Source organism: Ictidomys tridecemlineatus, unplaced genomic scaffold, assembly GCF_052094955.1.
Source record: "Ictidomys tridecemlineatus isolate mIctTri1 unplaced genomic scaffold, mIctTri1.hap1 Scaffold_110, whole genome shotgun sequence".
NCBI classification, from domain to species: domain Eukaryota; kingdom Metazoa; phylum Chordata; class Mammalia; order Rodentia; family Sciuridae; genus Ictidomys; species Ictidomys tridecemlineatus.
In genome coordinates, this window is record NW_027521036.1 from 716,679 (window position 1) to 743,378 (window position 26,700).

General features: G+C 40.4%; 1 pseudogene; it reads left to right on the plus strand.

Moving 5' to 3' along the window:
* Window positions 1–3,922: 3,922 nt before the first annotated feature.
* Window positions 3,923–26,700, plus strand: part of LOC144372495 (junctophilin-1-like) — a 56,175-nt pseudogene continuing 33,397 nt past the window's right edge.

Sequence of the window (26,700 nt, forward strand, 5' to 3'; positions counted from 1 at the left end):
TTACACTTTGAATAATCCAACGCACACAAATGTCCTAACCCCTTTGTCTTCTTATTTTCTCTTAGTTATTATGAGATATTTTTTGGAGTGGAGATTGAACCCAAGTGTGTTCTACTACTGAGCTACATCATCTTCAGCCCCTTTTTATTTATTTATTTATTTATTTATTTATTTATTTATTTATTTATTTATTTATTTATTTTGGTACCAGGAATTGAACAGAGAGGTACTCAACCACCAAGTCACACCCCCAGCCCTAGTTTGTATTTTATTTAGAGAGAGGGGTCTCACTGAGTTGCTTAGCACCTCGCCATTGCTGCATGAGGCTTTGAACTCCAGATTTTCCCAAGCTGCTGGGATTACAAGCATGTGCCATGACACCTGGCTTATTTTTTGAGACAGGGTTTTCCAAAGTTGCTGAAGATGGCTTTGAACCTCTGATCCTCCTGCCTCAGCTTCCCAAAATGCTGGGATAATAGGTGTGAACCACTGCACCCAATATGAGACTTACATGAATTAATACATTTGTAGAACTTAGTATAATATCTGACAAACAGTTGCCTTTAAGAAGGGATTAAAGACCTAAAGCTGGACCTGGGGATATAGCTCAGTTGGTAGTAGTGCTTGCCTCATATGCATAAGGCCCTGGGTTCAAACCCCAACACCACAAAAAACAATCTGAAGATCACTAATTTTAGAATACTGTTTGTTCTTCTGATCTCATTCTGCCTGCAAAGCTTATGGCCATATTTCTTAATTATTGTATTTATTAAACATTAAATTTTAAATTCATTAAAAATTTCTTGAATTTTTATAAATGCTTAGATGATTACAAATAATCAACATATTTTTATTTGATTTTATAAATCAAGCTAGTAGTATTAATTTTGAATACATCAAGTGATTTCAACTGTATGTGTTTTATACTTTAATTCATCTCCTTAAGGTAATAAACACCTACAGATTATCTGCTTTGTAATTTTTTTATTAAAATTATCAATAATTAGTTCTAATATATAAATTAAAATCAAATTTTTCAATGTACCTTCATTTAAAAAATAAAACATCATTAAATTCTAAGCAAAACACCTTTCTCAACATTTTGTTAACTCCACGTATTTATACTCTAAGTGGCTCACCATTTGTTATAAAAGTTTTTAGAGTAAAAACATAACAGCTAGGTTTTAAGCATGGAGGAAAACAAACTGTTAGAGTGGTTGTTGGCCCCTGGGCTTTAATGACCTCCCCCATCCCACCTGTCACACCAACATTCACATTCTCTTTTTACTAATCTCTTCTTAAAGCTAAATTCAACTCCCCCTTATCCAGGGCAAAAGTTCAGCATGAGAGGGAAAATAAGGACATTACTAACCCTGAGTACTGAACTGCAGCGTTATTCTACTGCTACACAGTCTTTCTCAATGCTTCCTCTTCCTAGTTCTCATTGCCAATCTTCTACAAGCAAAGATATGGAACCTGAACACTAGGGTTAACAAATACACCTGTGTGACAGGAGAAACTTCATCTGTGGTGGTAGTAGGTGAATGGAAGCATGGCTTATATGGTTACTTTGCCAAAAATTGTTCAGGATACCAAAACTTTCCTTCATGAAGAAACTCAATGGCAGAGTCAGGTTAGAATTGAAATTTAATAGCACACATGCAGTGGAAGGTTCTCATTTTTAATTAAGGTTCCTTCCATGGGAAGAAACCAATGAATGACCAGGTCCATTATCCTACTGAAATCTCCATGCTCTACCCAGATGCGTGTGCAATGCCATCCTTTGCCCTTCTACCACAACTGGACGAGTTATCCATTCAGAAGCCAGAAACCTACTCTATGCCATGTATGCCAGAAGAATTCTCATTTCTGTGAGAACTAAAGAGAACCTACTAACACACATGAGTGGAGCCAAAAGCAAACAGGCAAAAAAGCAAAAGGGCAAAAGCTACTGTGAAGAAAGCCCATTCAAAAAGGGGAGGAAAAAGATGTATTAGCTTGAGCAACCACACTGTTTCTCCTATCAAACAGAACCTCAGAATAGATGGGAATGTGTCCAGCTCCCAATTCTGGTGTATGCCATAACAGGAAATAAAATTATGGCTCAGCTGCAAAGCTCTGGGCCCTCTTTTTCCCAGTGGCCTAAATCAATCCCCAGTCCAGGACAAGATGCTGAGCGAGATGCCTAATTATTTTAGGCCACTAGGGTAAGCACTATTCCTGGCAACTCTGCAGGCAGTGCCATGGATGAGGGTTTCTAATTCTCTTTGGTGATTTGGCTCAGTGTAAACTGAGATTTTTCTTTCAGTCTTTCAGACAGATAAGCAGGGAAGATCAGCTCCAGTCCTAAGAGAGACACAATCAAGGTCAATTTCAGTTCCTTTTCTGTGCAGGAAAGTCTACTTTTGCCCTGCTGGCTTCCCAACACCTGTCCTTACATTTTTTATCTGCTTATCAAATACCTAGTGAGAGGTATTTGGCAGACTGTGTTCTGGTCCTCCGACAAAAGCCTCTCAGTCTAAGGAATAACAAGAGTTGCCTGCAAGGCAGTTTTCCTGAGAGGCCAACCTAAGACCCTTGGCTGTGAATCTGAGTATTTTAAGGGTGAGGTTGAGATCAGTGTCTCCTTAAAAGAGGCAATACTGACTGCTTCAACTTGTCCAGTACCAAATCCCTAATTCTTGGCTGGGCACTGCTCTCACAGTATACCCAGTTATTATCTAACATTAAAAAAGCAAATCTAGTTATTTCTATTCAGAAAATAATGAAACCGTTTTAAAAGTTTTGGGGCTAGAGGGACAGCTCATTGGTAAAGCATTGCCTCATATACATGAGGCCCTGGAGTTCCAGCCCTACCCCCTACACACACTCACACCTCAAACACATACACACAGAAAGTTTAGAAGAGGTATCTAAAGTGAATTCAACAAGGCAGTGTTGTAGCTGGAAAGTGGATCAGCTGACACCTGTCCCTGGTTTTGTAGGTCACAGCTTCTTTGTTAGTTTAGAGCACTGTTTTACTTACCTTTCATCCTTGAAAACTTCTATTTACTTTCTTAAATCGAGCATACCAGTGGAGATGTGTCAAGTGTACATTTCAGGCACATATACAATACATACAGACTGAGTCTTCTGCCTGTTGGATACACAGCTCCAGGATCAAGGATTTCTAAGGTTGTGAAGAACAACAAATGAGGCATTAACGTAAGCAGGCTCTAATGGAAAAGAAAGCATCCTGTGCCCCTCCAAAGACAGCTTTAAAACCTCTTCTTTATTACAAATAAAAACTAACCAATTTATCCTGTGCTTTTTCAAACTGCACTGCTCTCCCTCAGTATCTTCATTAAAGAAACGCAAACACATGTGCTTTGAAATGGGTAGGTGTGAAAAAACATTCTGCACAATTATATCTAGGCTGCCTCAGATTTATATCACATGCATACAGATATTTGGAGGACATTAATTCACAATGACAGCTGAGCATGACAAATGCAACAGTACACAAGTTGGAATGCTAGAAAAAATGCAACTACAAACCCCATGCAGACAAACACATACAATGAGTTTTCCCTCATCACACACTTGGCCGCACTTACAAGGAGCTTAAGCACAATTGAAAAACCCCAAACACGGGCGGCTCCGGCGCCGCGAGCTGCCCCCACACAGGGAGCCGCGCCTTCATCTAGAGGCGTGATTGTCGCGCGTCCCCGGGTACAATTGCCCTCCCACCTGCATCCCACTGCGCGAACACATGCGCGCCCGCCCGCCAGGGAAGCGGCGGCTCTCGGGGGCTGGGGGCAGGGCCCCGTGGGGCGGGATCGCCGCGGGGCCCGGCCTCTGCGCCTGGAGAGGGGACTGGAGAGGGGACGGGGGGGGGCGCGGGGCGGCGCCCGGCTCACGTGGGCGGGCGGGAGCAGCTGAAGGTCCGCTCGGGAGCCTGGGCTGTCCTCTCGCGCGAGGCGCTGGCCTGGCCGGCGGCGGAGAAGGAGGAGAAGGGCGGCTGTGGCGGCAGCGAAAGAGGAGGGGAGGACGGGGGCGGCATCGGACTGGAGCCAAGCAGCTGCGCTAGCTGCCCGAAGCGCAGTCGGGAGCTCGCCCGCCGGGCCCTCACCCCCGAGCTACACCCTGCGGTGCCTAGCTCTGCCCGTGTCCGTGCCCCCGGTGCCTAGCTCTGCCCGTGTCCGTGCCCCCGCGGGGAGCGCGCCGGGGCTGCCCCCCCAATGACGGGCGGAAGGTTCGACTTCGACGATGGCGGCACCTAACTGCGGCAGCTGGGAGGAGGGCAAGGCGCACGGGCATGGCATCTGCACGGGGCCCAAGGGCCAGGGCTTGTACTCGGGCTCCTGGTCCCACGGCTTCGAGGTGGTCGGAGGCTACACCTGGCCCAGCGGCAACACCTACCAGGGCTACTGGGCTCAGGGCAAGCGGCACGGGCACCCCCACTCGCTACGAGGGTACCTGGAGTAACGGGCTGCAGGACGGGTACGGCGTGGAGACCTACGGGGACAGAGGTGAGCGGCGTCGCGGGCGGCTCAGCTGCTCCAGGAGACGGTGCGGTGGGCATTGCCCAGGCTGCGGGGAAGCGGGGAGGACGCGAAGTGCACATGTCCAGAAACCCGCCAAAACACCTGGGGAAGCCTCCCTCCCACTTCCCGCGCCCTCCCTCCCCCGGGAGGGTGCTTTGGGTTGGGACTGGTGCGTGAGGGGTTAGTCTGACCCCCTTCTTGAAGCAGGTGATGTGTCCACACCCGGGGGAGTGAGGCGTGAATATACCTGGCGGGTGCCGACACTGCACTGACACCAGGAGGGAGCGCCGCCCGGGAAGGTTGGGCTGGAGAGAGGACGCTGTCACTTGAGCCCGTCTCATTAAGTTCCTGATCCCTCCCTCTCCTGGCCGGGTTTGAAATCACCACTCCCGTGGAGTTAGAGCGAAGGCCCTGAGCTTGTGAGGCTGCGAGTCTGTGCTAACGGCTCCTCGGATTGGTTTCACCTGGAGTCTCCTATTTCGCATTTGGTCCTCTAGTCGCCTAAAGATAGAAGCCAGAACCCCATAACTAGGATGTTGGGGAATTGAACCTTATTTAGGGTGCATTTGGGAACGTCCTGATCAAGGGAGCAAAGAGGCCACCTGATGCAGGTGGGATTCAAGTGGTGTATGTTTTTCTTTCTAGATTTCTTTTGCTTCCTTAAAAGTAATCTTTGCAGACCATTGGACAAATTAATGGGAAAATAGTTTAGAAATGGGCAGTGAAGTTTCCATTTAAAAAAAAAATTGAAAGATGTGTTCCTATAGCTGCAAAGTTAGCAACAATTTTGCTTCTCAGAATGTCATTACTAAAAACTGATTTGCATTAAGGTGTTGACCTAAATAGTATTCCTGACTGTGAATCAAAATCACCTTATTTTAATATTTAACAATATTTGGGAAAGAAATTTTGTATACAGTAGGACAGAAGTTCCTTTTTTAAATTGGGAAAAGTGTACATTATTGAAACAGGTGTCAAAAGTTGAATTTGTATGCAAAACTGAGAAAGATGAATGTCATGCATTGGCAAGGTACACTTTCTGATAATAAACATGATCATATTTAATTGAAAAGGATTGTGTGGAGGCGATCACCTTTTGGAATTAAGCCCCTCAGAGTTAAAGGATATTAAAGGGATCCAATTAAAAGTTTCTCCAGCCCACTGCAACTCCAGTTATGCCATTGCTTATATAAAAGCTTATACAATTTGTACACTTCACTTACTCAGAATACTTGGGCTGTGTTTCAAATGCAAAACAGCAGAATGGTAGGATTGGCTAAAAAGGACATCTTTTCATCCTACAGTATAAATAAAAGATATGGTTCTCATGGATTTAAAAAAAACAAAAAACTTTAATACTTTTCTGTGGGCTGTATGAGTCCTGAATTCCATAGTAGTTAATCGGGGCCCCTTAAATGTTCTCAATGGACATAACATGCCTTGGTTGACAGCCCTATATTTGTTAATTTGTGACTAGATTTTTATTGGAAGCCCTAGCTCATAACTGAATTCCATGCTCAAAAGTGGATTGCCAAATTTACTTTTTAAAAGTGGACATTATTTTATAACCCTTTTAGAAGACTGTGAATAGTTCTCTCACTTCAGTTTTAGGTTAAAAATAGTCTCCTTTTTAAGTTACTAGTCATTAAACAAAATCTCTTGGTTTAGAGTATTCATTATACCTGGTAATCAAAATATATGTAGCACAGTATGTGTTCTATCTATGTATGTGTTATAGAAACCAAATAAGTCTTCAGAATGACTTTGTGAATCTGTCTTCTGTTTATTAATTTAGCCTTAAAATTTGATATTGCCATAGTACTGTAGTTTTCTACCTAAAACACCAAAATCCTAATGTGCTACAAATAGAAATTAAAATAAAAAAAACTTAAAAAATCACTTTTGAATGTCAACAACACTCTGCTGTTGACTGTTTTTTCCCTCAGATGTCACTTCATTAGAAAAATCCTTTAATAATAAAATGGTCTAAATGGAAGCATATTGCTATAACTTATTTTTGGTCAAAGTAGGAATTATCACTTTCCCTATTCTTCTAAAGAGTTATTTTTGCCTCCATTCTCTGTACCACCACATATTCATTCCTGTACATCTTCTTATAGATTTAGGGAAAATTTAATTCCATGTATTTTATGGTAACATTGCACTAAAGGTTAAGAAGGAAGTAGTGATTCCATCTGAAAGTTATCAATTTATTAGTGATTTGTGTGTGAAGTATTGCTGAGCTAGAAACCCCTTGAGTGTTAATTAAGAATAAATTAGCATACTCCAGAAATCCAAATCTAAGGTACATGGAATTTTTTGTGCATATTCTGATGTACTGTACTGTTTTTTTCACCTGTCATAAGACTATTGAAAATATTTAGGAATAACCATTATTTTGTTAACTATCTTTGTAGCATATAAACTTAAGTTTGGCACGGAGCAGTCCAAATTTGACTGAATTTTGTTCTGAACTGGATGCTTTCCACTACAAGAGTGTGCAGTAAAAACAGCTAGATCTAAAAAATCAGTTCCAAAGTGAACAGGATTTAAAACAAAACCCATAAAAATAATTTTTTTTGCTTGTGAAATTTGCATCTCTATTTTAGGAATCAGGAGAAACTAATTACAACTTTATTTGAGCAGCAGGAAGAAATTGGAACCCACCTGCTTTATAAAGAAATAGGCCCTTTTTTCTAGGTTAATTGACTAAACTAAATCTATTTTAAATTTCAGATGAACTACTTGCAATTTGACCGTAAAATGGTTTCTAGCAATGCCATGGAGGAATTCTTTCCTACTGTGATTTTACAAAATAGGGGGGGGGATTGTGGCCAATGCTGCTATTCCTGCCCCCCTCCCTATTTGACAGTTAAGCAAAGATTTAAACTTTCTAATTATTGCTCTTGCTTTAAACAGCCTAGATTTTCAAGGAATACTTCTTTAGAAATTCCATATACTGATCTTATTTTGGAGATACTAACTTGAGGAAACTAGCTATTAATTTTCCATCAATGTTAAACATTTACCAAGATGATTATGTTTTAAGAAGTGTAAATATGTATTGATATCAAACAATATTTTTATAAACTGTCCTGGCAAAACAAACATCATGTAGAAAAGTTAAAAGAATATTATTATAGCGATTTTAAATACTAAAATAAGGTGGTTTGTTTTACTGTACATGTATCAGATTATATAACTTTTATCCTAGAATTTAGATTTTATCTATATAGGCAAAGTCAAAGTTGAACTTTTCTAATAATTCTGTTCCCTTTCATGTTGTGGCAGTGTTTGGTGATTGCAAATATTCAGTAGGAAGCTTCTTACCCTAAAATGTTATTATACAGCTATCCTTTTGGGTTTATCCTTTTGAGAAAGCTATGGTTCACCCATCCCTTTAGAAGTTCATAGATGTCAGGTTAAGAGCACATCTATGAAGAATATAATATTCATAGTACCAGACCCACTTTGTATTCCATTGTTGTTCTACTGTTTATCTGTTTATATGATGGAAATATGTCAGAATGGTCAGAAAGTGAAGGTAGTCTTGGAATTGGCATCATTACAGTTTTAGCTTTTACATGCAATGAAATAATCAGCCTTTGTTTACACAAACCAATATCATTATTGCTCAGTATATTTAAAAACATGTATCCTATCTATTAGAAACCTGTGCATGGTAATATAAAATGCAAAGGGCAAGATAAAAATCTCCATACTCAAACAGAATAAGGTGCAGACAGACCATAACCAGGATTTATTTTCTGACATCATAAATTGTCATGATTAACATAGAAGTAATTACATTTTAAAATTCCAGATAGCTGCTTTTGGGGATACTATAGTGTAAAATTTTGCTTTGTTTAAAGAAAATGGGCTTGGCACTGAAAAGGGAATTCTAAATTCCTTAATTTAACCTTCATTTCCTCAAAAAATTATTTAAAAACCTGTACCAAGTTATTTAGACATTTGTACTTATTTAGTAGAAAAACACTTCATATTATTCTGTAGAAAACACTTCAGATTATTCTCTCTCTGAAAAAGCGAATATTCATTGAAAAACTGATCTGGTACTAACAGTTTTAATGGATACTCTCAAGTACATCTTTTCTCAAGATAGGTTTCCTCTGGCCTGGCCTTATCTCAGTTTTTCCAGTGCTAATGAGAGTATTCTTTTCAGTCACCGTAGCTGTATAGTCACCAAACATCCAGCTTCCACAGGACACATAAGCCAGAATTTGGGGATTTCGTGATCCTTTTTGAAGTAATTTCTTCCCTCAAGGTGCTTCCAGTCTGTAATGTGATTTACACTGCACTGGTAAAGGCTGGATAAATCTATAAAGAGAAAGGCCAGGAGAAACAGGTTTAGCAAACAATATGGTACAAAACTTCATCTTTTCACTTGAAGGGCAAAATGTTAAGCAAATTGCTCATTTTTTTCCCATGATGGTTCGATATATTCAGGATGGATATTGTATTTGTCAAGTCACTCAGCTCAGAAAGGTTCACCCAAATCCAAATTGTATATTTTATATATTAAATGGTTTTCCCTAACCTAAAAATAAGATGCTGAGTGTGACAGAAAATCTAAGACCATTCATTTGACAACCCATGTCCCAGGCATTCAGATCACTGCTAGTCATTTTAAGCCTTTGTGCTTGTTGGAATATTATACTAACATAGACATAAGTCATTTTTAGAAATTTTCAGCTAAATTAATAATTTAGAATAAGATTTACAAATAGTTCATTTCATCTCCTGTTGCACTGCCTTCCTAAGGAATTTTTAAAATATTAATTTCAAAGAGGAAAAGTTGTTTCCTAATGTTTGCTCTGTTTGTATTAGAAGGGAATGGTTTTCACTCAGAAAAATTTAATGAAATTTAGAAGCAAAAATTATCCAACTTTTAGAAAAATCCTATACAGTTGAAGTCATAAGGCCAAAATTGCAGGGCCGAAATTTATAACTGGATGAAAAGTATATCCTAGAGTGGACTTGGAAGTGTGTCCTATCTGACCTTGGGCCTACCTGCCCTGTGCTCTGAGTTATCCCAGTGCTCACAGGCGTCGCACCCATGTACCCCTGACTCATGCTGTGCTTTCTTGCGATCTCTCCAAGGTACCTACCAGGGCCAGTGGGCTGGAGGCATGCGGCACGGCTACAGTGTGCGCCAGAATGTGCCCTATGGCATGGCCACGGTGATCTGCTCACCCCTGCGCACCTTGCTGGCCTCCCTGCGCAGCGAGCAGAGCAATGGCAGCGTGCTCCACGATGCAGCGGCTGCAGCTGACAGCCCGGCAGGCACCCGTGGAGGCTTCGTGCTCAACTTCCACGCTGATGCCGAGCTTGGAGGCAAGAAAAAGGGCGGCCTCTTCCGCAGGGGCTCCCTCCCTTCTCGGAAGCATGAAACTTCGCAAGTCTGAGTCCAAGTCTTCCATCTCTAGCAAGCGGAGCTCCGTCCCCAGCGACGCAGCCATGAGCAGAATTAGTTCTAGTGATGCCAACTCCACCATCAGCTTTGGCGACGTCGATTGTGATTTCTGCTCCGTGGAAGACCACGTGGACGCCACCACCACTGAAACCTACATGGGCGAGTGGAAGAACGACAAGCGCAATGGTTTCGGCATCAGCGAGCGCTCCGACGGCATGAAGTATGAAGGCGAGTGGGCAAATAACAAGAGGCATGGATATGGCTGTACCGTGTTCCCTGATCGCTCCAAAGAAGAGGGAAAATACAAAAATAATATTCTGGTCCGTGGAATAAGGAAGCAGCTTATACCAATAAGAAATACAAAAACTAGGGAGAAGGTGGACAGAGCAATAGAAGGCGCACAAAGGGCAGCCGCCATGGCGAGAACCAAAGTGGAAATTGCTAATTCAAGGTATGTAAATGCAAGGTGGGTGGTTTTGCTGAGTAGGGTCATTCAAAATATTTTGTCTGTCAGTCTGCTGGTGACATCACAAATAGGTTTCTTCACTTGCCAAAAATGAGCCCAGTAGAATAAAAGTCAGAGATGATGTACTTGCACTTTTCTGAAAATTTACATCACCCCAAAATGTTGAAGATTCATCATACTTCCTTTCCTGTTCTAACTTATTTAACAGCGTGATGATGTTCACTCAGAACCTTTGCACCTCTTCCTTCATTCAGGAAGTTACCTTTTTAAAAGAACAAACCTCTGAAATACTGCTACAGAGAGCTCTGTTTTGTGTGCAATAGAGACAATCTCTCTCCACATAGAAATATACCCAGTATTAATGTGTACCTTTATTCTAATGTTTGAGTTGAACAGATCTGTAAAATTATCATTAATTCAAACTTCATTGAAGTCTTAATAGGTGAAATTGGTTTTAAGAAAGCCATGAAGATCTGCTAGATATGGCAAAAGTAGAAAGTTAAGATAAGATCTAGTGTGTTTAGTTTTAAACAACAGAGCTCCTCTGAATGAGAAAGGCAAAGAGACTCAGGCTTGTAAGAATGTCCACATTCTGTGCAGGAAAGATTAGATCATTGGTATATTAAAAGGTAAGGGGTCTGGGAAACTTGACATGGACAGATGGGACACTCACTGTGCCAAGGTTGGAAGAAAAAGCAGTAGAGAAGGGCTGGAGTGGGAGATTGAGAGTGAATAATAGATTGATAATGGGGAGGTAGGGTCAGGAGGACTTTGTACTTGAAGTTTACCATTAATATCTAGATTTGGGGATTCAGCAAGAGGGCTGGAGGAATATGTTGGGAATAAAATTTTATTATGTATGAGTATCATAGGTTAGACAAAAAGAAAGGAAAAAGTTGGTTATATGTGGAGATTTTGATGTATATTTAGATAGATACCTACTGGCTGTAGTTTTGTGTGACTTGAAGCATCAGTTTGGCATAGAATGTTAAAAATTCTGTTTCTGCCTCAGTAGTAACTCTTCTACCTCTTTTTGAAACTGCAAAGTATTAGCATGTCTTCAACTTTTTATTCTTAGCATTGAGTTAATGGACAACTCCCCCTTTTCAATTGAACCTTATGAAATTTCTGATATCTTAACTTTTTGTGTACAAAAAATGGGCAGTTTTATATGATTCAACTTAATACTTCTGGACTTAGAGAGTTTGTTGTTGCTGCTGCTATTTTATTTTTAATGCTATCTTAGGGTCACTATTTACTTCTGAGCATCCCAAACACTAATTGGAAAGTGAAAGAGGCCATCTTTTTTTTTTCACTATTTTTAGATAGATATTATGTTGAAACTCCTCAAGGTTTTCCTCTTCATCCCAAACTGAATCCTATTTTAAAGTGAATGTTTCCTGTTCACCAACGCAAACTTTCATGAAGGATTTTTTCCATTTTCTCCACAGAGCATCTTTTTATATAAATTACTTTTTTTAGTTGTAGATGGACACAATATCTTTATTTTTTAATTTGTTTTTATGTGGTGCTGAGAATCGAACCCAGGGCCTCCTGCATGAGAGGCAACTGCTCTACCACTGAGCCAGAATCCCAGCCCGAACATCCTTTATTGTAGATCATGGTTCTCTCTGGTCAGCAAGTCTACTTTCAGTTTACTTGTCAGCTGGGCTACTTGGCACATCTAATCTTGCTGGTTTCCCTGGCCCTCAGCTAATTTTCAGAGCAACTTTATACATTTTTCTAGGCCCAAGCCTCTAATTTTAAATGCATTCCTGGATTCTTCCATTTTATTTTCACATTACAACCTAGTGTATACTAAAGGCAAGTTCATTCTTGACAGATGATAAACCGGTACAGACAATCTAGCAAATGACTTATTATTGACTTTTATGACTAGTTTAAATTGGAGGAAACTACATGATACAAGCGGGCTACTTGTGATACAGAGATGATCTCTGATTATGTTAGTCTCATGAAAACCCATTTACCCAAGTCCTATTCACATTTTCTCTTTTGAAAGACTTTTAAGGGTAGGATCATATACTTTGTGAGTACTATATTTTATAGTTATAACCTGGAGAACTTTAGCCTAAAAATCTTTCAGACAGCTAACTACTGCAGATTTTACTTAACTATTTAAAAAACACTCAACTCATCATGCTAAATGCAATAAACCAGCCATGGAAGGACAAATACTGCATGATCCCACATACATGAGGTATCCAGAATGGTCAAACTCAGAAACTGAATACAGCAGTAGTTGTCAGGGAGTGGAGGGGGGAAATGGGCAATTATTGCTGATGAATAGAAAGTTAGTTATGCAAGTTGAATAATTCTAGAGATCTGCCATACATCACCGTGCCCGTAGTTAACAGTACCAGATTGTGCACTTAAAATTTGGTGAGGGCAGGACTCATGTTAAGTGTTACCCCAGTTTAAAAAATACTGCTATTTGGGTGACATAATAGAAAGATTAAACTAAACTTTTATATTTTGCTTATTTCAATTTTTTAGTCCTTTTCAGATTTCTTGCTATAATTACTACTACAGATATAGAGTTTTGCAACTTGTTCTTGGAGTGGGTAGCTGAAGGACTAACATTCCCCATGTATTAGCTCTTGAGATTAGAATTCTACTGTCTTTTTAAATTTTTTTTAATGGAAGATTTTCTTAAGGTTTTAGAGATTGCTGCCTGGAAGGAGGAACTTCTAGCTATGTTATTAATAACTGTGGCTCTTTATAATGCCAAAATATTTGCAGAGTCCTTCCTGGTCCTTCTGCAGTTGCTGTTACTGTTGAGTTTTGAGTCCCGCTCCCCCCCAATGCTGGGATGGAATCCAGTGCCTCCTTCATGCTAGGAACACACTTTATCATTGAATTCCACTGCCAGTCCAATATTTTAGCTTTTAAAAATATTGAAAAATTAAGAACATAAAATGATGGGTTGTCCTGTCCCCAGCTCGGCCCAATCATGTCAGAATAAGAACTAGAAACTAAGACTTCTGGAGCTTACTGCTATGGAAATCACTAGTTCACCAGTAGCAATACAGGAAGATGACCACTTAATAGTTAACAGCCATTCAGTTTGTCCACCCAGATGGTATTGATCTTGATTCTGTTATTTTTTATGTGTTAGAGGATTTTGTTTGTTTCTTACATCCCAGAAAATATGTCTGCCTTTGTACCTTTACCCCATGTTATCTCATCCCATTTTATCTTAAGCAGAAGATAAAAGTTGACTTTTAGGGACAATAGTTGTAGCCTTTAACAGTGTTCCCTAAGGGAGATAGGAGACATAGAACCAAGTACCTTTGGGATCTATAGACTTTGTTTTGTTTCTGTGAAGGGAGAGGGGGTGCTGTTTCTCCCAGTCAACACATAGGAGGTAGGAGGCTTGTTTCTGCAGGATTGTTGTGCACCCTGCATAATTCTCATGATGGGCATGACATAATGGTGGGTAGAAGACATCACACAGTAGACTAGGTACTTTACTAGCGAGTCAAAACTGAAGGAATGTTCATTACTTGCTGAGTCCTAGAAAATTTCTTTAGGTTTCTGCTGCGATGCAAAAAGTACTGTGTTGATGAGATTTAACCAAAAAATTTTCCCCTTTTGTCTTGGTTGAGAGTAAAAATCACTACCCTTAACTAAAAAAAATCTCAACATTGTTTTTAAAGAAATGTTCAAGAGGTGGTAGAGCAACTTGGAATATATGGAGAATTAAGCATGCCTGGCTTTTACTGAAGCTGCTCTATGCCAGTAGCTGACACGCCAACTCTTTGCCTGTAATGCCACCTGTCCTGTTTTGTAGAAGCACACACTACCCTGGGGGACTTTAGGACAGGGAGAGCCAGCATCCACACCCAGGCCTCTCAGTCTTTCCTTCATCCACATTTACCCAGACTGTTTTGTTGGACCCTTTTGAATCACTGGAATTCTGTTTAGAGCATTGTAACTAAAATGGGTCTCCTGATACTTTCTAGAAAATATAATGGACAGACTGTGTTTTGGTAGAGAAGACTGAAAGCCCCTAATCTCCAATCTGGAAGAGTCATGAAATCTTGTCTGGTCCAAGGACCTTAATTTCCAAGGCAGAGACTGATCATTCCAGTTTCGTACAGTTCCTTGGGTGTTCATTGGAATTTCCTCACCTCTTACCTGCAGTAATTCCTTGCCATCCCTGTCACTTCAGTCACATTTTTCATCTGGTTATTGTTGATTCCAATCAACTTTTTTAAAAAAAGATGTTTTAAAGAAGTTACTGCTGCTTGAGTAAGATGATTAAAGGAATAACTTTAAGGGAAGGCATTTGATTAAGAGAGCAAATGAGAAATGACCCTTGGGGAACTGCACTTCTGTGGAAATGAGTATGGACTGGAGTATAGCTCAGTGGTAGGGCACTTGCCCAATATGTGCAGGGCCCTGGGTTTCATCCCCAGCACCATAAACAGGGAAAAAAATAGATAATTCGATCATTTAGGAAGGGGTATAGTCAGAAGCAGTGCTTTGTGTGCTCTGAGCTGTGGGGGAAGTAGTTGCCATGCTAGAGGATAGAAGATACACAGGAAGACTGATGGGAGACAGCTGCCTAAAGCAATTAAGAACCCCAAGTGTTGGCTTATGCTAGCGGGCCATATCAGACCTGTGAGAAGAAACCAGAAGGTGTGTGGGGGGTTAGAAAGGTAGTTAGAACTACTCCATTCTGCCCACCTCACCTGACAGCTTCACTCAAGCTAGTGGAGCTCACTGGTACATAGCTGGCTGATCTCCCAGCATTTCCCTGAAGGGTCAGTAAGTGGGACAGGCCCACCAATCATGTGGGACTGTGCTGCTGCTGTCACCAACCTCTCTCCGACCATTAGTGCCACTTCAGGTGATAACAGTGGCACCTAGACAGGTCATGACCTAGACAGGTCATGTTAGGAAGGAGACTGTTCTCCCTGCTGCCCAGCCTCAGCCCCAACCCTAGGTGTGGGGTTGTCACAGGTGTGGCTGTATGAGGCATGGAATCAGTTGGATAGAATGTGAAGGGCCTCCAGTCTGGGTGAGCTTGCTACTCCATCTGTCCTCAGAACTAGAGGTTGGATTCCATGTTTGCCAATTTTAGACTTAAAAATAAAAATGATACATGCTCTTCCTGTAGGATTAAAAAAAACCAACTCTTTCCCATACTTTCTATTTAAAAGATACAGTTTCATGCCACACTCCCCTCAAAGTGACTCAGCTGTGACAGCTTTCTTTACCTGGGGAGGAGAGTTGATGCTCAGCCCTTCCCTCTACATGGTCAACTCCACAGTCCTCATTCAGATTTAGGCGTAAAGTCTTTTCCTCACAGGTTCCTGGACCCCACATCCTCCCATTCCACTTCCATCCTCTAGATTTAAATCCCCCCAGTTACACTAAATTACTGTTGCACATCAGTGCATTTGTTGAATATCTCTTGCCACAACTGGATTGGGAAAGATGGACTGATCCCAAAGGACAGTTTGCTCCCTTTTGTGTATTCATCATAAGCTTAGATCACGGACGTAGGTAAGTGCTCTAGTAATGATGAATGAAGAATTAAATTCTTACCGCTTAGGGTATGAGTGCTCCTTCTAATTTGATTTTGCTGGGCATTTATGAACTATAGCTGGAAGTAAGGAAACTTAGCCCCCAATAATTCATACTATACTAATAGTCCAGAAAGTGCAGAAATTGCAAAAGTGTGGGTCTTAAGTACCCTTTCAACTTCATTATTATCATTATAAGGCATGGCCAGAGAATAGAACTTCAAGTTAAGCCAAACTTTTCTGCATTCTTCACAGGTATTGAGCTGATCAGTGGTACATATGAATGTTTCTCTTAAGACACGGCAACTCCAGGAAGTCAACTTACTCTAATAATATTGTTTCATCCCATATACATTTGACATCATGGCAGTATATTCTAAGTCAGGAAATGGGAGTTTATTTTCTTCTAAAACTCAAAGTCTGCTGAATATTCAGCTGTCCTTACTACTTTTGAAAAATTTTTCTTGTCCTGACATTTGGGGTCGGGGAGGGGAACATTGTTCTTAAGTTCAAATAATATGATATCAGTTGAATACATCAGGTTGGGTGGGGTAGATAGAACTGTGCTGTGCAAGGTTGCTTGACTTGATTCACACTTCACTCATGAGTAATTTAAACCCAATGTCAGCCATGAGTCAGTATATGTTATGTATCCAAATTAAACTGAATACTATTGATTTTTAGGGAAAGATTCATTCTTTGCCAAGTTATTATGAAAGGACAGGACTTTAACATTTTTAATTTCTATTGCACAAAAGGATACCCTTTCTCTTTCACAAATCAAAATTAATCATTTACATAATTAATCGTTTCTCTTCTGTAATATTAGTGGTCATATTTCTAAAAATCAACTTTAAATTACCTTTTCCATGGCTTTTTTGTTTTTCTTTTGTTTTTGACTGGGGCTCTGATTAATTTTTAGTTAGCACAATGATTATTGTAGGAAGATGAATTCCTTCTAATGCCTTGAAACTTATTTCTTGAGGAGACTGTTTGACAGGTCAACTTACAGGAATTTACAGCTAAAAAGAACATTACTTGGAGCTGGGGTTGTAGCTCAGTGGTGGAGAGCTTGCCTGGCACGTGTGAGGCACTGGGTTGATCCTCAGCACCACATAAAAATAAATAAATAAAATGAAGGTACTGTGTCCATCTACAACCCCCCCCCAATATTAAAAATAAAAAAGATCATTATGTAATTATTTTCTTTAGTGGTGATGCCTGTCTTATTTCATATCTGCACCTTGGCTGCCCAACCCCATTCCCACCTATTATAACCAGCACTTCTCTGAACAAGTTCCAGAGGTTTGGTTAAAACCCTCATCTGAGGCTCACAAAAGTTACTGGAAGCAGAGGCTAATATTCACCTTGCCTTCACAGTGGGATGGTTTTGAAGATTGAATGAGAGAGAATGTCACAGGGCTTTGTAAATGATCAATTAGTGAATTCAGTTAATGTCCAGGGAAGTATTTCAATCCTAATAGTACCATTTTCAAAAGTAAAAGTTGGTAGAAGACCAAGAAGCCAGAGTGGGATGGAGGTAAAATGGAGTGAGGAAGAAAAGGGAAGGAAGAGAAGACTTGGGAGGCAGCGGTAAGCAAAAGAAAAGGGATAAAACCCATCAAGCCCACCGCCTGAACATAGATGTGAGTACATATCAAGATTTGCTGAGGAGGGCCGAGGGTCGATTGCAGAGAGTGTACTTAGCATGCACATGACTCTGGGTTCCATCTCTAGCACCGGGTTCTGTGTGGAGTCAATGTATTTTTTTTTTGTCAATAGGCAATCATCCAGCTATCTATATATGTATACATATAATGGTTTTCTGTTTTTTTTTAATTGATATCAGGAATTAAACCCAGGAATGCTTAACCACTGAGCCATATTCCAAGCCCTTTTTTATATTTTATTTAAAGAAAGGGTCTCACTGAGTTGCTTAGGGCATTGCTAAATTGCTGAAACTGTCTTTGAACTTGTGATCCTCCTGTTACAGCCTCCTGAGCCACTGGGATTATAGGCATATGCCACTGATCCCAGCCAGTTACATATTTTTAAAGACTGAAAAGAAATGGCATATGTATTTCTATTGAATTATGCTGGGCTACTATTCTGAAGACAATATAGGATAATAAAATATTTTTACCTTCATATTGTTTAAGTATGTTTCTGTAGGTCATTATGGTCCTTTTATGCATATTATAATTTTTTATTGTACAGTAAGGGTTTAAATGCATGTTTCTCCTCTTTACCAAAGAATTCCTGTCTCAAAGGGAAGAAAGCATGGAGCCTGATCTAACTTCCTCACGTTTGTCTCCATGCTGTTTAAAGAAACTAATGCTTCTCTATCCAGGACACAGAAGCATGCACCAAGGATTCTCTGTGGATGTTCAGAGAGAGCAACTGGAACCTAAAAGATGACCTCCCAGGGGGCAGCTGTGTCCTGCCCCCAAGGAAGGTCTAGGCTTAGATGCAGTAGTACTAGGAGGTGTAAAGGAGACATGGAGCTCTAGTGGGGGCACCCCTCCTTCAGCTCTGCAGTTACAACACCTGGAGTTTAACAGGCCATTATGCACAACATGGGAACACATTGTGTTAGGAGAACTTGGTAAAACCTTCTTTGGGTACTTTGCTTCTGAATATCTTTCTTTTAAAACCTCTTCCTCCAGTCCCACACCCCCACAAGTCCAGGCTCATTCACAAACTCGGAGGCATTGAGGTAGGCATGCATTTCCATGACTAATAAGTAGGTTCAATTGAATACAAATTTAATGAGAATTAGTTGCAGGCCATAATGAATGGAAAGATCACACAGTAATCCAGACTTTTAGGTTATTAAAAACATGCATTTTAAAACTCAAGTCTTGTAGGCATGTCTCTCTATTTTTATTACTGAACAAGGAAGGCCAGGCAGGAGAAGATGCTTTTCTGTGCCATGAATGGGATATGAGATAATATTTAATTGTGCAGAAATCTACTTAGTGAAAACTGGCTGGGAATACTAGAGAAAAAAAAAAAACCAAAAACCCAGGATGATGGCAAGCGAGGTTTGGGGGACACATATTGACCTTATTTTAACTCTAAAGTTTGCTTAAATCATTCAAATTTAAACGGATTCCATCTCATTTAGCTCTGAAATATAACACTGTCCTGGTGGTATAAGTTTGAAGAATTAAAGCAGCAGATTGTTTTTAGTATAGCTTCATCTGTAACAGAAAACACCCTACTATTATAATTTCTGGAAAGTCCCCCAAATTGTGACAGCATTCATATTCTGGATTTCAGCATTGACTGGAGAATTCTGTTTGGGGCAAGTGGTAGAGTTGGTGTACAAGCTCACAGAGCTGGGAGGCTGCTCCTAGCAGCAGCTGCCAGGCAGCCGAAGCACCCTGCTCACAATTTTCCATTATGGATTAAGCTGACTTTGCCAATCTCACTTTACTCAAGACACTAGACTGGATGCTTGCAAGACTAGTGCCTTGCAAATCTTTGAGATGCTTTTCTTATTATAGATGAAATATGAACATTGTGTTTAGGAACAGGGTCCAGCAAATGCCAAAGGTATTTATGCAAGTCATTCAGCTTTAGTACAAGAGCCTCCTGAGAATAAAATCAGCTTTTCATAATTTTGCCCTTCTATTTTAATTGGTGTTTCACATTTATTTGTATAGTATGCTAAATGAAAAATAAGCTTCTTTCTCAGAAATTTAATATGTAAGGAATCAAAATTGCCTTCAAAACAGTGTAACACTTTGAAGTCAATCTTCTTAGAATTTCCATGTGGCCAAAAGAAACATTTAAGCCAACTAAAATATATTTATTCACTTTCTAGCAAAACAATAGATTTTATGCCAACGATCAACAGATAACTTCTGTTATACTTTTTTGTTAATTTTTTAAAAATTCTAAAGAAGATTAAACCTTTTGGCAGATTTTACTCTGTCAAGGTTTGGTCTCAGTTGCTTGGGTCTGAAAGTTCCTGTTTAACTTTTTACATAGATGTGGGATATTTTCAAATTTGATTTTTGAATTTCTAGATTTAATGTATTTTCTTGCATTAGGGGAATGGTTAGTCAGAACATGTTGAGGAGATACACCACAGAAACCAGAAATCTAGGGTTCGGGGGTAAGAATGGAGACACATCAGGTGATGGAGTGTTACCTACCCTCCCACCAACCCTGGTGACTCGTTTCCATCCTCACTCCTGCTTGGCCCAGTGATTTGAAAATCATTTGAGCTGTGGATGCATTTTCTCATTGTATTAATAGGTTGTCATGTAAATGTAAAATCATGATTAAGACCTAGTTCTTTCCCTTCATGGAGTCTGGTTAGGCAGATTTTTTTTTTAAAGAGAGAGTGAGAGAGAGAGAGAATTTTAATATTTATTTTTTAGTTCTCAGCAGACACAACATCTTTGTTGGTATGTGGTGCTGAGGATCGAACCCGGGCCGCACGCATGCCAGGCGAGCGCGCTACCACTTGAGTTAGGCAGATTTTAAAAAGCAGTTACCTATCAGATAATTGGAATGTTGCTGTGAGCTTAGGTAGCACATAGCAGGGGCTTAATCATAGTCTGGGGCTGGAGGCAGGATTCTGCAGGCAGCATCCAGCCTGGCAACCACAGGATGTTTTTTTTTCAGAAGACACAGGAGGGTGCAAAGGACAATAGCCCTTATATATTTGAGGGCATGACAAAATGTGGAATGTCGTCGGAAAAGGGAATGGTAGTTGTGGGGGGTGGGGAGGTCTGAGAGATGAATAATAACGGAAAGACCACTGTGGCTGCAGGTAGCAGAGGGATTGGAGAAGGTAAGGGGCAGTAAAACTGGAGACAATTTTAAGTAGTCACCTGGTAACTAGTAATCTGGGTAAGAGCCCACAGGTTGAGCTAAGCAGTGGCAGTGGAGATGGAAAGAAGCAAATGCATGGATGAGAGCCCCCCACCCCTGCAGACCCACTAGGACTGACCAGGTACTGAGTAGGTGTGGGAAGTGTCAGAGTGACTCCTGAGCTCCTGGCTTGGCCAGCTGGATGGATGGTGGCCCTGTTTACTCAGACAGGAAACTTGCGGAGAAAGATGAATTTGGATTTTTCACTTCTTATATTTTGAAATGCAATCCCAAATGATTACAGAGAACATGGGCCTGGGACTGTGAGAAATTAGCACTGGACTTGTGATCTGCCACAGGGTTCAGTTCAGATCCCAACTCTAAGAAACAAAGATGTTTAGGGGACTTACAGAGGAAGAGGAATCCTGTGTGTGTGATACTAGACACAACTCTTTTTAAGAGGTAAAGGTCAGCAGCTCTCGCCTTAAATGAGTAGGAATCCATTGACTGATGACAGTGCAATTCAGGTATCAAAATTTCTGTCCTGAATTTACAAAATTATGCTTTCTAAGATTTCTGACTAGGGAAACTACCCAGTGAGCAGCTAAGATCTGTTGGATTATTTTTCCCCCTTGGCAACATCCTGGAACAAAATACCACTCTCATAAATTATTATTCTAAAGAAACATCATTTGGCAAACATTTATTTAGTGCCAGCTCTGTCCAGACATGGCACTAGGCCCCGGGAATACAGAGATTAATAAGAAACCTGCCGTTAAAAGCAAATACCCAGCTCAGTTTGTGGTGGTCTTACACAGCTGGCAGATGCTGCAGGGCTGCAGGTTGGAGGGACCTCCACCCCAGGAGGCAGCCTGGGCAGGCTCATCACAGACACTTCTCTAGGATCTCTGCACAAGGAGCACTCTCTGTCAACAATGTCCTCACTCCAGGCCAGCTCACTTTGTCTAACTTCTCTTAGTTGTGATTATGTTTAAGGTCCATAGCAGGCTCAATGACTCAGTCTCAGAAAATGTCTCTTCAAATAAGCAATCTTGCCCCTGATAATAGGAACACTTTGAACAGGAAATACATAAAATGTCTACAAATTTCATAATGCAAAAGGGAAAGTGATTAGTGGTTTCTTTTTAAAAGTTTAGAGAATCAAATGATTCCTGCGTAGAGTCTGTAGAAATATGATTAGGTGTGATAGAGGAATCCTGTTAGCAATATTTCGATCCAGAGACATCAAAGTTGTTTGGTAGTGAATTAATTTTTTTTGGCAGTGTTTCCAGATAAGGAAGTCATGTAGACATTGCTCAACATTTTTGTAAGGGAATCATATGCTAGTACCTGTGCCCTTCCCATTTTGGTCTGAAGATACTGAGTTGGGTGAAACCTTTGGGCCACGTAGACAGCCAACAGCTCTTTGAGTGGTTATCTGGTGCCTGGATTTGTGGTGTGACCTTGACATTATTATCTCCTCTAATCTTCATCACGACCCTGTGTGTCTGTAGAAAATTGATGGCTCTAGTCTGAGTCACAGGTAGCAAAACAGGCTTTTCATCTCTGGGTTTAGAGAATTGGGTTAGGAATGTTTTCTTGAACCCATGTACTTTTCTTCAGTTCATAAAGGTCAAGCTGTCAGGGGATGGTATTATTTAGTCACAAACTTTGATTTATCATTGTGTCATTGAAAAGATGTTATTCTTCAACTTCCACAAAATTTACAGGCCAAGCATGAACAGATAATGTCAGTATAATAGAGTAAATTCTAAGAAAAAATGCTATGCAAATGCAAAAGAAGAAGGACCCTGAAGGCACATGGGGCTTAATGGAATGAGGCTGAGCTTGAGCTGTGAAAAGGAGGGGAGTTTAGGCCAGAAGCAAATGGCAGGGATGTTACAGAAGGAAGGAAACATCAGAGCAGAGACACAATGAAATGAAATTGTATGTACAGCCTAAGTTCGTGCAAGCAGATGGGCCTGGAAGAACAATGTTTCTCTAGGGCAAGTGGTGCCCTCCAGGATGGACACCATTTATCCACCCATGGCAATCACAAGGAGTGCTCAAAAGTTCCTGCTCTTGGGGCTGTAGCTATAGCTCAGTGGCAGAGCACTTGCCTAGCATGTGGGAGGCACTGGGTTCGATTCTCAGTACCACACATATTAATAAATAAAATAAAGGTCCATCAACAACTAAAAAATATTTTTTTAAAAAACAAGGTTCCTGCTTTTCTATCCAGTATCGAATTTAACATTTCTTAGGATGAGGCCCAGACATTTGCATTTTATAAGCTTCCCAGAGTGTATTCTGAGGTTTGGTAGGTAGAGACTGGGACATGATAGGCAACAAGATCTAGATTTGGAAGCTGCATTTTTGACTGTTGGCTTTAGGAGGTCTTCAAAGGGATTTGAACAGAGAGCCATCTGCCTTTGAGATGGGAGGTCTGATGTCTTCATGGAGAAGGCATTCAGGGGGACCAAGACTGGAGGCCTGGTCTGGGAGGAGATTTTGGTAAAGATTCTGGTCAAGGGCAGGAGCCATGGGATAAAATCAGCAGGACTTGGTGTACTGGAAATAGTGGGTGAGGAGCAGAAGCAAGTGTAAGATGTTGTGTGTTGCCCATGAGTTTAACGGAAAGGTTCATTCATTCCCAGAATATGGATGATTTATTTCAAACATATAAAAAAAAAACCCTTCTTTATGAGTCTCAATCAATAAAATGAATGCAAGAAGTGGGAAACTTTTCCAAATTATTACAGAAAACCTGAGCCTGGGATCTCATTACTGTGTGAATTTTCCCTTTTCTGCCTGTTTTTGGACCTGACTTTACATACCAAAACCAACGATGCTTCTTATAGAAATTACTCAGAAAAAAGTGAGATATCACTGACATTTTCACTTTTCCAACTCCACATTTGTCCTCGGTCAGAGGATTGGTGGATTGAAAGGGAAACATTCCTATGGTGTAAACCATTAGGAATGAAAGTATAATTAGGAAGATCAAAATTAAAAACATTTTAGAAGTACCCAGGATCATTACTTGAATGCTGATCATTCTTTTGTTCATCTCAGAAGTATTATCAAATACACACTTCATACCATGCTGGAGTGTGGGCCTGACCCCATCACTGGCTTAGAGTCTGACAGAGGTAACACATACAGGCAGGAAGTAGTTAAAAATAGTGCAAAAACAATTCAGCCAGCACTGTTGAATACCGTCCTGCTCATTCCACGAAGGTTTCAGGACAGTTTATGTAAATGTCATAATAGTTGGGCTTAGAGGAATTAAAAATGATTAATTGGCTTATTCATAAAGCAGTTCCAATGACTGTTTTTAATTTGGCCTCATATCCTGGTAATGTTTTCTTTTCCCCTCATATTACCATATGAATTAGACATTAAAAGAATTTTGAAAGTTATCCTTCTTACACTTCACTAGTTCACAATAACTTTCAGCCCATTGGAATTCTTGAAATCTGATTAGCAAACAGACAGTTGCTAATGATTAATTCCAAAAATTAAAACAAGGGTAAGAAAAGCGTATGTAAACGGGTTTTTCTTTTTCTTTTTTTTTTTACCCTAGAATCTTCAGTGATGTGTTATTTTTGCAGTGTCAAAGTTACTAACTATTATTGTATTTGAAAGTTTAAATTGCAGTTGCCATATTGGTCACAGTTACAGAGCCACCACTGCATTCAGTGCCCAATAATAAGATCTTTAAAGGTGCTTCAAGGGAAACAGAAGAAATAGGCCAACAAAGAAAAGAAAATGGGCCTCCCACTCCCCACAGTGTTCACGTAAACATGTGAGTGTATGTGTGAGCACATGCTGATCATTAAGAGGCAATGAGTTAACAACCAAAGGCAGAAAAATTAGATGGCATGAATAAAGGAGATCTGATATAATTTTCACATTGGGTGCCAGGTAGAGTTGGTCTGGAGTGACTTGAATTTGATCAGTGAGCAATGTTTTCAAAGGAGGCTGAGACATGATTGGCAGAGGTGAGTGGAGGTATTGCCAGGTGGGGAAGGATAATGTGTCTCATGACTGAACAACTTGAGGAGAAGGAAGCCCACTCTGGCAGTAAAGACCACCAGTGCTCCTTGTCTGTGGGCAGTGCCATTCCAGAGTCTGCTGGAGAAGGTCTGATCTGGGCCTCATTGACCTCTTGACATTCTGTGTTGATGTTCCTGCATGACTCTTGTGGTCACTAGAACTAGAAGACAAGGATTTTCCCCATGCAGACAGCTTCCTCTTGTCTTCATCCTACCACTAGGAAAAATGCAATCCAGAAAGTTCATAAACTTATGGAGAGCAGTAGTGGTGCTACTCCCAAAATTCCTGAAAATTAGTGTTTCTGGTAGCTAAGAATTTAAAAGAAGAAGAAAGAAAAAAAAACAGGAAAGTAGGAGGCTGGAGAAGCTCAATACAACCCTGCTGTCATATTTAGACTCTGGAGCTTCATCCTCTGAGGAGTCTTATTCACAAATGTGAGTACAAAAAATGTACTCAAAAACCCTTCTGAATTCTGCACCACCCTGTTGGGTGTATAATCCAAGAGATCCATTGGATTGCTGTGGTGTAGAGCACAGCTGGGTCATGGAAAGAGCAGAGGACAATTAGATATGAGGTGCCTGACTATGAAAGACTCTTAAAAGCACTAATCAGGTATTATGCAACATACAAATGGAAACCATCTCCAAGTTTCGAGGAAGTTAGTAACATGAGCAAAACAACATCTGAGGAGAGTGATCTTAGCTGCTGTGCACACAGCAGATTGCAAGCCACAGAAGTTGGAGACAGGAAAGAAGACATCAAGGACATGAATAAATCAATTCAGGCAAAGAAAACTAGACCCTTGAACTTTATAAAGGGAAAATCATCTCAGATGCAGCTAGTTGTGTACGAGGCAGCTAGAACTCTAAAGATGCTAATACAGTTAGCTAAAAGCACCTGTGGAACTGTGAGTATTGTTGAGACACTTGGGGGAAGACAAGAAGGAATCTTGCTTGGGCATTCAAGGTGGAATAAGATACATGAGTCTCATATTTGGAGCTATAGATCTTTGAATGTTTAAGGACTTCATGAGGAAATGAAAAAAATCAAAGATTGATTGACATTTATTATAAACAGTTGTTAAGAAGGGGCTTAGGGAAGAGAGATCTCTAAGGAAAAAGCAAAGATGATTTTATAATAAGATACCAAACAAGGTTTGATTGTGGTTTGAAATGTAATACATTAGCGTAATTCCATCATCTAAAATCTAATCAAATTAGTGAAGACATAATCCATATAGTAGTTTTCACACTAACTAGTCCACTGTGATGTTATCATGAGCTTTAGCTAACTCTGCATGCTGCTAGTTGTCTTTGACTCAGTCTGTATAAAAGGATGAAATTAATACCTGTGACTTTCTTTGCCTCACAAAAGGCATTTTTCATCTTTTATTAGTTCTTTGTGTGCAAAACACAACAAAAGGATAAGCACAGTGTCTTGTGTAAAGATATTTGTCTTACCAGTTAGAGTGTGAAAACTTGCAGTGGCTAATGTTTGACATTGCCAGATAGTTTAACTACATGAAGGAGGTAGGATGAAGAGTGAGTTAGGAGTTCTGCAAAGAACAATTTGAGTTCAGAGTAGGAACAAAATTAAGGGGAGCTAAGGGCCTGTTCTTTGTTCATGACCCAGTACCATCTATATCTTTTCTTTCCCTGGTCCCTACTCTGCCTTCTGGTAGGGTTGCTTTGTTTGACCTTCGTCTCTGGATCAGGATGAAGAATCCATGGAGGGCCTGAGAGCTATCCTGGAGCATAGTCCAGCCTTCTTGGTGGTGGTCAAGTCCTTACTTGAGCAGGCCCCCAGCTCATCTCAGTCTGCTACCCCTCTGAA